Below are 12,591 nucleotides of genomic sequence, written 5' to 3' on the forward strand. Positions count from 1 at the left end.
TACCCAAGATAACTATAGGAAAAGGTGTAGAAGTAGAACCAACCGGCTTAATAAAAAATATTGACGGCAAGGCTTATACTAACGTAATTAATTCTTTGGATACTGAGATAGAAATTCTAATACCAACTATTAATATACGACCCACAATTCTAAAGGATAACGAGAAGGATAACGATATTAAAGATGGAAAAATTAGAGATAATAATGATGACAATTGCGAAAATTCTAAAAACAATGGGAAACATATTCTTGACCGCGAAGAAAAGGAATCACGAAATACGGCATCATGCGACGGTAAAGGTACATTCAATCATATACATATTAACTCACCGGAGAAAAATCTCGAATCAAGAAATTTTGAAGACAGCAATTTTAAAAAAGGAGATGACTCTCAACTTCCTCGTCTAATAACGGAAACTCAAAACGAAAAACAAGGAGCGACCTTCCATGCTCCTATCAAACGAAAAGAAAAAATTAATCAACATAAAAAGTTAGAATCGACTCTTCTTAAAGGATTAGGTAAGGACTTAGATAAGATTTCAAGGGAAAATTCTCAATTCTCCTATTCATACCACGATCCTCCCAGCCAAGGGGACAATATCCAGATTCCTCGTCCAAGGGAGAAAGTGGGTAACCAGGAGGAAAAATCTCTTGAAAATAAAAATAATAATTCTAAAGAAAGTACTCAAAAAATTAATGAAAGTATATACAAAATTGAAGAAGAGTCATACAATGAAACACAATCGCATTACCCAAAAAATAATTTCTCAAATGTAGCAGAAATAATAAATACAAAATTTAATGAAACTCAAGAGGGAATATTCAAGGCTTCCTATGAAAACATTAAGACGCAAAAATTTAAAGGATATGACGAAAATTCTGTACTGAAGATCGAAAATTTTACTGAAAATACCGAGTGCGTATCACAGATTGATCTCCTAAATTCCAATGGTTCCTTGCGATCAAATAGTATAAATAACGTACACAGTCAGAGCAATAATCATTCTTCTAATAAAAATGATATTTCATTTCCAGGTCCTCTTCAGAAACTAACAGTCACTTAATTACTGCTATGGTACCTCTTACCAACGGACACGACACGAACGTGACCCGACGGTCAGACGAAAAGAACTTACCCGACGCTATCACAGACGTGATTACTATTTGCTTAAATGACTCAACTCCTCGACTGAACGTCTTACAGATAAATTCAATTACTATCTATAACGAAAATAGAGCCAACAAACTATTGGATCTAATTGTTTTAAATCATTTAGACGCACTTGAAGCTAATAGTATAATCGCATTAATAAAACAATATCAAGAATGCTTCCATTTACCGGGTGAACAATTGACCGCAACATACGTACTGCGACATTGCATATCGACAACTGACGATTATCCAATAAACACAAAACAATATAGATTTCCTCAAATTCATAAACAGGAAATAAATTTACAAGTACAAGAATTACTGGATGGCGGTATTGTACGACACTCACATTCGCCGTATAATACTCCCGTCTGGATAGTGCCTAAAAAAGAGGATTCAGAAGGCAATAAACGATGGCGTATGGTGTTGGATTTTCGCATGCTTAACGATAAAACTATCGGAGACGCGTACCCATTACCAAATATAATTGACATTCTTGATCAACTTGGCGGCGCACGATATTTTTCGGTATTTGACTTAGCTTCGGGATTTCACCAAATAGAAATGGATCCACGCGATAGCCACAAGACGGCTTTCACTACGCCGTTCGGACATTATAAATTTACTCGCATGCCTTTCGGATTAAAAAACGCTCCCGCTACATTTCAACGATTAATGGATATAGTTCTAGCTGGAATTCAAGGACGAGAAGTATTTGTTTATCTGGATGATAACGTGCTATACGCATCTTCTTTAATAGAACATGAATTCAAATTTAAAAAACTTATGCAAAAGCTTAAAGAGGTTAATTTAAAATTACAGATAGATAAATGTCGCTTTTTATGCAAGGAAGTCAATTATTTGGGACATACAATTAGTAGCGAAGGTGTTAAACCGGATCAAAAAAAGTTAGAAGCAGTACGCGAATTTCCAACGCCTAAAACACCTAAGAACATAAAACAGTTTTTGGGATTAGCTGGATATTACAGGAGATTTATACCAGAATTTTCTAAATTAGCTCGACCTCTAACGCAATTATTGAAATCAGAAGTACCTTTTAAATGGAACGATGCGCAACAGTCATTTGAAATACTAAAAAATGAATTATGCAAAGAACCGGTACTGCAATATCCAGATTTTTCACAACCATTTATTTTAACCACCGACGCCTCGGGCTTCGCAATAGGAGGAATATTGTCACAAGGAAAAACCAACGCAGAGTGACCAATAGCTTACGCATCTCGTACGCTGAGCGATTACGAAGTAAAATACGACACTTATGAAAAAGAAGCCTTAGCAATTATATACTGTGTCAAACATTTTAGACCATATTTATACGGGAGAAAATTCACACTTATAACGGACCATAAACCTTTGATGTGGTTTAAAAATGCTCAGGATACGAAAATGCGAATACTTCGATGGAGACTAGAATTAGCCGAATACGATTACGAAATAGTTTATAAAGCCGGAAAAACAAATATAAACGCAGACGCCTTATCGAGAAACCCAGTAGACTCACCTCTAACGGACTGCAAAGTGATTAACACTAGAAGTAAATTTAATCCGAATAATCCACAAGATGCTGAAGCCATCAGACGCCTTTTAGAAGAGGATGATAATCCTGAAGAACCAGACGAAGACGACACTAATATGACATATTTATCAGACGATCACATTCGAATTGAAGACCTTGACGAAGGGGAAACACCCGAAACTAGTTCAATCAATAACCAATCACAATCAAAAAAGTCAAGCACTGTAGACCCACAGCAGGAACACATAGATAATCCACACACGAAAAATTCGTACGAAATGTATCCGCTCAAAGGTCCAAACCAAACTGAGAACTTTTCCGCTGATTCTATACCCTTCTCGCCCGAAGAATTAGCTGAACCTCCTAACATACAAGTAACCGACGCACTAGTCCACGCCCCTGCTCTGCCTACGGAAGAACAAATTGGAGAAAAGAATTTAGAACAAAAACCTGCTGAACCCTTTCGGCGTATGATAACCAGAAGCCGAGCTAAACACGCAGCCGAGGAGAATGATCGCGACACGCATCCCTCCGACGACTGCGCACTGACTGAGGACTCTTCCGAGGATATTTCGTCACTGACTGACGAAGAAACAATGGCATCACAAAAAAACAAACAGTGGAGACCTTGGTCCACATGCCTGAATCTACGAGTACTGAATGCAGGGATTCTATACAGGGACTTACCGAAGCCTCTCGGGCTATCATAACCCGAAGTCGAGCGAAGCAGCTGACCCAAACAGCCGAACCATATGAAGAGGTCATCAAACCAAAGAAACGAAACCTACCGTCAAAGCCGCTACCTGAGAATTCGGACGAAGAAGATACTAATAATGAACCACTCGTAACCACCTATACAAAATCACAAAGCAAGGAAAGCAATTTGATAGATTCTAGAGATTTACATTTTTTACGCAAGGATAATTTGCTATACTTTATAGATACTTCTGGGTATCCTATTGATGACGGTGCTAAAAAATTATTCGAGAAACAAGAAATACCAAAATTGACAGACTTATCGATTAGCATCCCTAAATTAATAAAGAAAACCAAACGATATCACATCATTCTCCCCATCAGTGAAGATCTGACTGAAGGACCGACGATGATATTAACCAACATAAGTAAAGCGGCAACCAACTTACGGAAAATAACCGAAAAACGGAATCCTGCAAGCATCAGTATCTCTATAAATGAACACATATTAAACGTACCATGGAATGACATTAAAACAAAATTTCAGATTGCATTTTCAGGTTCCAACGTGAAAATAATCATTTGTAAAGGATTAATCAAATACCCGCCAAAAGGTATACGAGAAGCTATACTCCAAGAGATGCATTGCACTCCAGTGGGAGGACATAGAGGAGTAACCAAGACCTACCACCGAATCCACCAAAATTACTATTGGGAAAATATGAAGGAAGAAATTCGACGACACATTCAATAATGTTTGCAGTGCTAATTAAAGAAATTGGTTCGAGTAAAAACAAAACAACCCATGATAATAACCTACATTCCAGGATGGACCTTCGACAAAATAGCAATGGACATCGTAGGACCGCTGCCTCGTACTAAGACAGGTAATGAATATATACTCACAATGCAAGATCAATTAAGCAAATTCTGCCTAGCTGTACTACTACCTGACCAAACCGCCACTACAATAGCCGACAAATTTGTGAAGAGATTCATCACCATTTTTGGACCATCCAAGGCTGTACTTACAGATCAAGGCAGAAACTTCATTAGTGATTTAATGAGGAAATTGGCCAGATACTACAGAATACGGAAATTCCGCACTACCGTCTTTCATCCTCAATCAAACGGGTCACTCGAAAGATCTCATCACGCACTGGGAGAATACCTGAAACAATACGCCAGCGACGAAAAGGAATGGGACGAATGAGTAGACTTAGCTATCCAAAATTACAATACTAACATACACGAAGGAACCAAACTTACGCCTTACGAATTAGTTTTCGGGAGACCTGCACGAATACCCTCAAACGAACCACTACTTGAAGACGATAAAATTAAGACATACGACGATTATCTGATACAGTTATTTACTAGATTACACCAAATTCAAACAAAAGCAAATCATAATTTAGTAGAAGCTAAGGAAAAATCAAAAATTCGTTATGATAAAAAAATAAACCCCCAGGTATTTAAACCTGGAGATCAGGTATTTCTGTTAAAGGGACCCAAACCTGGGAAGTTTGGAGATCAATATACGGGACCGCACGAAGTATTAGAAATAGTAAACAGAAACAATGTCAAAATCAGACTGAAGAAAAACAGTCGTATCGTACATCCGAACAGACTTCGAATTTCTTATATTACCCCCACTCAAAATGATAGTTGAAAACGCCTGAAAAGTCTCAACATTCATTATTCAAGTAATTACAACTTTCAGATGCATCGCGGACTCATCGCAATTATCTTCTCTCTGTATTTATTACATCTTCCCGTTGGCAAGGGAATAATCGGATATGACTGTGGCTCAACCTCTTCAAACATTACCACTGTATCACTCTTAACTATTGAGGAATGTGACATACCACCATTAAAGGTCAACTCCACCAGGATAAAACTACAACTACTACAAGCTAACGATTTCCACTTTGTAATGGTGAGACAGTGCAAAATGGAAATAGACCGTATCGTAAAAAGATGTGGAATGCATTCACATACGATGGACGTAGCAAATGGCAAGTATGCATACATACAGGAAACATCGCATCAAGCATGCTTACGCATGCATTGGTATGGCACAGCCAGAATAGGAACCACGCATATAACAGGATTGAAAATTAACCAAACCATAAGTAGACCCGTAACACTGGCAGGAAGAGTCGAAAACGACGGTACGTGTTACGGAAGCGCTTTTGCTGACGATTATGGAAGCTGGACAAGCGTCGTGGTATTAGCAAATATAAGGATCACACTACAAGAATACCGAGCCACTGTAAAAATCAATAATAATCAAGTTATACTTCGATCAGGAATTCATTATGAATTAAAAACAGGATACTGTACCGACATAGAGGGAGGTAACACCTATTGGGATGCCATCCCCGACGGCTCATGCAAAGAGAACAGTTACGGAGTTTTATTCGATGGATATGCAACTAAGATACAAGAAAGCACCAACTCGGAATCACAAGTAGTCTATTCAATATCCACACAAGACACCACCTTCGCCCTAGCAAGCAGAGGCGAGACAAAAGCTTGTGGATATCCCCTTATAAAAACAGAGCACCCTAAACTGTTTATTTTCGAAACACACACTGATCTAAGTATTTTCAAAAAGGTACATGATCCTGCGAACACGGACATCTTCACGTATATGAATTCAAAATTCGTATACATAGAAAAACACTTCCGTACACAATTAAATCAGCTCTATCGGAATATATTATACCAACAGTGCCATCTGGAACAGAAAATGCTGCAAAATGCGTTGGCAATATCAACCCAGTCACCGGATATATTTGCATATCACCTTATGAAATCACCGGGTTATACCTCTGTATTAGCCGGAGAGGTAATACACATTATTAAATGCGTACCTATGGAAGTAAAGGTTGCCCAAAGCTCTAACTGTTATAATCAATTACCAGTCTTAAAAGAGAACACCACTTATTATTTGGCACCGCAAACTCATTTGCTACTCAGACAAGGCACACAAGTTAACTGTAATTCACTAGCACCTGTAATGTACCAACTAGGAGATTCCTGGTACAAAATACCAAACCCGATAGGCTCTATGCCGCCAACAATCTTGAAACCCATGACTAAACCAGAATGGAAATATACCAGCCTTGGAGCATTAGCCACTAGCGGAATATACAGTCAAGTCGACCTTGAAGAATTCAAAGATCACATATTGTTTCCCGCTGAACGTCCCTCAGTTCTCAACACAATGGCCCGAGCGACGATGGGACAAAGCGCCACTATCCACGGAGGATCTTTCACAAACCTTTTAGACGAAAACTCATTAGAAGAATTAGCTACATCAACTTGGAAAAAAATCTGGGATCGATTTTTGATTTTCGGTAACATCAGTGCGGGGATAATGGGAATCTTTCTTATTTTCAGAATCATTAAATTACTACTGGATACCGTTCTACATGGTTACGCATTACATTCTATATATGGATGTTCTTACTACTTGATAGGAGCCTTATGGGACTCTCTTACACGACTATTAATCTTAATCGGTGGAAAAAGGACCCCCAAACTAAAACAGAATCAACTGAATTACAGACTGTCACCATAGAACCTAACCATCCACCAATAATTAACGAACTACCTACGTCTATCAGTCAAACCGAACATCAACATCTTTATCCTCCCCCTCTGCAAAAGGACACTACATATACTTTTGGAATTAAACAATAACCTCTTATGTTCCACATAGATATATATACATATATGTACCTCATTTCATTTATTTTAGGAATGAATATTACATATATCAACACTACCTTATTCACTCGAAACCCTCTACCGGTGCAAATCATTCGAGTGGAATCCCCCTCGTTATTTTGGGTGCAATTCAAGTATAACAAAACAACGCTCCTGGAGTTACAAGAAGACCTGGAGTGTGTACCAAAAAGAAGGTCAAATAAGTACATCCTGCTACCTCACGCGATCATCCCAGGAAAAATAGTAGCAGTACGTAACCTCGATCAATGGTGCCGAGGCATAGTAACAGCAACAAAGAGAGGAATTGCCTCCATACGATTGGGCGACTGGGGAGAAACTGTCGTAAAAGCATTCATCGATATATATCAACTACCGAACCAGTTCCACCAGATGCCTTGGCAAACCATTCCTTGTACCCTATATAATATAAAACCTGTAGGATCATCCTCAGCGTGGTCAACGAAGGCTAAGCAATTAACCAAAATTTTGGCAGAAGGTGAAGAGGGATGGATGAGGATCCGAAAAACTATATCCTCACAATCAGCGGAAGTCGAAATTCGGATGATTCGTCCTAATCGGCTAAACTACTGCTTCTTAAGAACAGAACTAATCGAACTAGGCCAAGCTGAACCAATCAGCGAATATTAACAATCAAAGTAACCTTGCCAATATATATAAATACATATATACCACATATTCTTACACTCTTACATACTTTTATATACTCCTATACTTTTATATGCTTTTATACTTTTATATACTTTTACATACCCTTACACGTTGTATATATACAGGGTGGGTGGTTATAAGTTTACAATCTGAAGTGTACAGGTAGATTACATTAAGACAAACATAAAAGTCCCATACTGTTACGTCCTGTAGATTTAATTAGTAAAAATTCTTTCCTCTCGCAGATTTATATTCTCCTAATATAACTATAATAGGAATATATACATATATAAATATAAATTAGGAAACAGACCCATCTGGCGAACAGCCGTCGCGCCAAATGAAAGGCGATTCGGGAAAATTCCATAACAGGAAACAGTGCCCTGTTGTAAAAATCTACGTCTTCGTTTAAAGTTTATATCTGGGTAGTGTTCGCCAAGTGTGTCCGTCGTCCTAGCCATAAAAATTTGAAACTCCGCGCTAACAAACCTTCAGTAAAACAAAGCAACACAGAGCATTCCTGCTCTAAAACTTGAAACTTATATCTTCCCAATCCAAAACCATATGTGCCCTATCAGTCAACCAACAAAGCTTACTTCACTGATAGTCGTAAAATCTGATCTCAGCCTTTGATTTACGGCATTTTGATTTTTCCAGCCGGCCACTTGTATACATTTCTCTATCTCAAGAATCCACCACCTCCACGCTTGTCGCGCCTAATTCATTCAGCCAATCATATATCCACCTAAAACTATGAGACACCCACGCTCCACCCTTTAGCCCTTCCATATTCATATCTCCAAAAACTAACTGTCTCCTCCCACGATGTCTTTTAACTTTGCTAATGGCTGAGACTTTTTCCCACTAAGACCAATTCACCCCTTCCTCAAAGGCCATCTCTCTACCCACCCTGATAGTTTCTGCCTCCGATTATCACTATAAAAACCGCGGTAATCCGCTTCCGCGACACTACTTCTACTTCTACTTCTAATTCTACTCTGAAAAAGGCAGTCATACTCTCACTCGGATATTCTGTTTTGAGCATTCAAAATTTAGATTTCAAGTCAGACATTCAGATAATATATCTACGATTCATATATCCGAGTTTGTGCAAACATTCAAAGAAATCAGCAAAAGGCATTAGTGTTTGTGTTATAATTGAACAACCGGAAGGAAGTGGACGAGCACAACTTAACCTACCGAGCAGGAGCTACCAAACGACAATTTTATTTTTTGCTCACCTTCGGGATAACAGGAGTCAGCAGTAAGTTCTGTTTTTTTTGCTTCTACCTTTTCTACCACCATCTTATTAATTCCCCATATTATTGAAATCCGTTTTTAGTGGGTCATTATTACAACATAGGAATAACCCTCCACCACGTTTTCCGAACGTTCGAGGCAGTTTTTGATATTAGCGATCCAGACCAACTTACGTCTCAGATCCACTACCTCCGAGCCATAGTTAATATAGCGTTAGGAACTGATTATCACCCGGATCCTACACTCCTATCCCCTTACCTTCTTCCTCGTTTTTCCCCTGGTACTCCGCCTTCTTCTCCTATACACGCGTCCCCGCCTTCAACCCCTTCGATATCTTATTCACCAGTTTCCTTCTCCGAACTATCCACTCCCTTAAATTCACCCGACCACTCACGCTCCCCCTCACCCGACTAACTCTTTACTCATATTCCTACCTTTTTTTTATTTCCTCCTTCTTTCACTTCTCATACATACACACATACACATACACAGTCATTCTTCAACTGTATTAAACCGCCCCGTAATTCATTTTGTTATTATAGTCATTTTAATAAATCTGTTTATATTTCATTCTTTTTCCAATTAATTTCAAAATCACATATACCCTTCCAACAATCAACTCATAGTCCTATCCCCGGTAAAGGGATTCGCGTCCCTGACCGAAAAACGGACCGCTCGTCGTACGTCGGTGCCCGAGTAAAGGGACCCGTCGGGTCCCTGACCCATACGATGATACGCGTGTACGAACGAGGTTCGCCTTACTCGCGAACGAAAGGGTTGCGTTTCTCCTCTAGGACGTAACAATACCGTTTACCGAGATTCGCAATAATTATCGAGTTATTAATGACAGAAATCTTGAAGAGTGCGAGCACGCCGGCGTAGATGATTGGAGAAACGTTGAAGCTGCTCAGGCTACGGCGCGGCCCACTCGGCCCAGCAACTGTGGGCGGCGTGTGGCGAGACGTAATTCCGACAAGATAAAACAACGAATAGCGGCGCGTTGTCCTTCCCTTCGTCTTCCCGCTATGTCGGCGCGCTTCTACTCCTCAGATTTCTGTCATTAATAACTCGATAATTATTGCGAATCTTGTAACACGGTATGGGACTTTTATGTTTATCTTAACCCAATCTACCTTCACACTTCGGGTTGGCAGCTTATAACCGGCCACCCTATAAATGCACGTTTTCGTCACGCATTCTCCTCGCGGAGATGATTATCGGTGCTATCCTTTCCATACCACCTAGCGGTAGATAGCATGGCGCGTTTTTTTATAGTGGTATCCCCAGGAGGCCTAATCCACTGTACATTAATGTATTAATGTAAAAACTGCTCGAAGTGCTGTCCTTCTTCTCGCATACAAAATTTGGCTCTTCGTTTAATATCGCGCGTTGCTCGGTGCATCATTTCCGGCGTGATAGTATTGAAGGCCGCGACAATTGCCTCACGTACTTCTTGTTCTGTACCATCACGCCGCTGTTCGATTAAATTCTTAACGTGACTCCATAAGAAATAATCGAGCACATTAAGGTCAGGAGATCGCGGTGGCCAGGTGATCGGACCACCTCGACCTATCCACCTTTCCGGGAAACGCGTATCTAATATATCTCGCACTTGCCGGCTAAAGTGCGCAGGAGCTCCATCATGTTGAAAGATCAACTCCGCTCGTGCCTGTAGAGGGACGTCCTCGAGTAGCCCTGGGAGTTGATTTTTGATAAAATCGGCGTAAATCTTGCCATTAAGCCGAGGTGGCAAAAAGTACGGACCGATCTGAAAATTATGAAATATTAGAAAATCATTGCGAGAAAGAAGTTTCTTCAATCGAATAATATTCACCACTCGGTCCGCAATTACTCCGGCCCAAACATTAATACTCCAGCGATACTGAAACGCGCCTTCTCGAACGGCGTGTGGATTTTCCTATTGTGGCAGGATACTAATGCTGGCGGCACCGTAAATTCTAAAGCTTATAACTCAGACAATTCTCAACAAAAATAAGTCATCAAGTAGTGTTTTGGAAACGACTCACTGTCATCTTTAACACTGTGTGGTAAAAAATGGGATATTCCATTTAAAAAAATCATGTTGGCATTGACCTCGCCTTGACTCCTCTACTCAAGGTCAACCGGATATGATCATTCAATAGAACTTTTAAAACCCTACAACTTTAGTTGGAAACATTTTCTTAAAAATGTTTCGTTTTCGAGGTATTTGATCGTTTCCAGACTTTTCTAACTAAAATGATGTGGTCCATTATCGATGATTTTATTAAAAAATTTTCGAACGAAAGTTGCATGGCTTAAAGGACGACACATAACGGAAATGTGGACTTGACCTTGAGTGAAGTGACCTTGTCAAAATCAGGCCAAGGTCATTAATGTTTTTTTAAATAGAAACTACGATTTTTTATTACATATTCTTGTAGCTTATCTCGAGAGCATTCTAAAACACTCTAACAAAGTTACATTTCATCGAGTACTTTCCGAGTTATGAGGCTTAGCAGTTAAGGCAAGACCGATCACTGATCCGACCAATTAAGGCAAAATCAATTCGAATATGTCTTTAGCCGTTAATAAGTCTTGGCCTTAGAAGTACGAAATAAAACCTCCTTGCTTTTATTACAATATCCTGTAAGTTAGCAAATATTCTTCACACATACAAACATAGTATTATTATATTTTTATTAAGTAGTGCACTGAATAACTATAACATTGTTCTGAGAGTTTTCTCATTTAGAGCGACGAAACAAATATATTTTATGAATTTTTTTTCGCGCAAATAGAAAATTTCACGGATGTAATTGTTTTTGGAGATTATTTAATACTGTATGAAAAATATTTATTAACTTACAGGATATTGTAATAAAAGCAAAGAGGTTTCATTTCGTACTTCTTGATTCTGTTACAATATTCTTTTATATTTCATACTACATCCTTGTATAACTTAAAATTATTCTTAAAATATTACTAAACAATTCAATAATCAAACCTGTGAACCTGCCCGACTCCGCAAAATAATTAATAAAATATATTTCATTTTCTTGGCGCCGGATATTATTAATACTATTACAAATAATATTACGAATGATATAAATTTTTACAAATAAAATTTGTAAAAATTTGTATTATTTGTAACCTTATTATACAATTACAAATAAAATTACAAATAATAATATTACAAATAATATATATTACAAATAATAATATTATTAATAATAAAATATTATTTGTAATAATTTCGGTGCGCCGAGTAGACAAAACTTTTCAGTATTGTCATAGAGAGGAAAGGAGAGAGAGACAGTCGCGCCTGCGATTCAGATTATGGGTAAGAAAGAATTAGGCTCGCTCGCTGAGCGAGAACGAGAGCGACAAGGAGGGAATGATATTCTCTCTCTCTCGCTCGCTCGGCGCGTCGACAATTGCCGATCGCGTGGCTCACACGGATTGACCGAGCTGGCTGTGTGCGTATATGGGGGGGGGAGGGAGAATCCTCGTGCAAGCCCGTCACCAAATTCGCATCACTGATACCAATGATATCAAA

Source organism: Harpegnathos saltator, unplaced genomic scaffold (assembly GCF_003227715.2).
Source record: "Harpegnathos saltator strain DR-91 unplaced genomic scaffold, Hsal_v8.6 scaffold630, whole genome shotgun sequence".
In the NCBI taxonomy this organism is placed as follows: domain Eukaryota; kingdom Metazoa; phylum Arthropoda; class Insecta; order Hymenoptera; family Formicidae; genus Harpegnathos; species Harpegnathos saltator.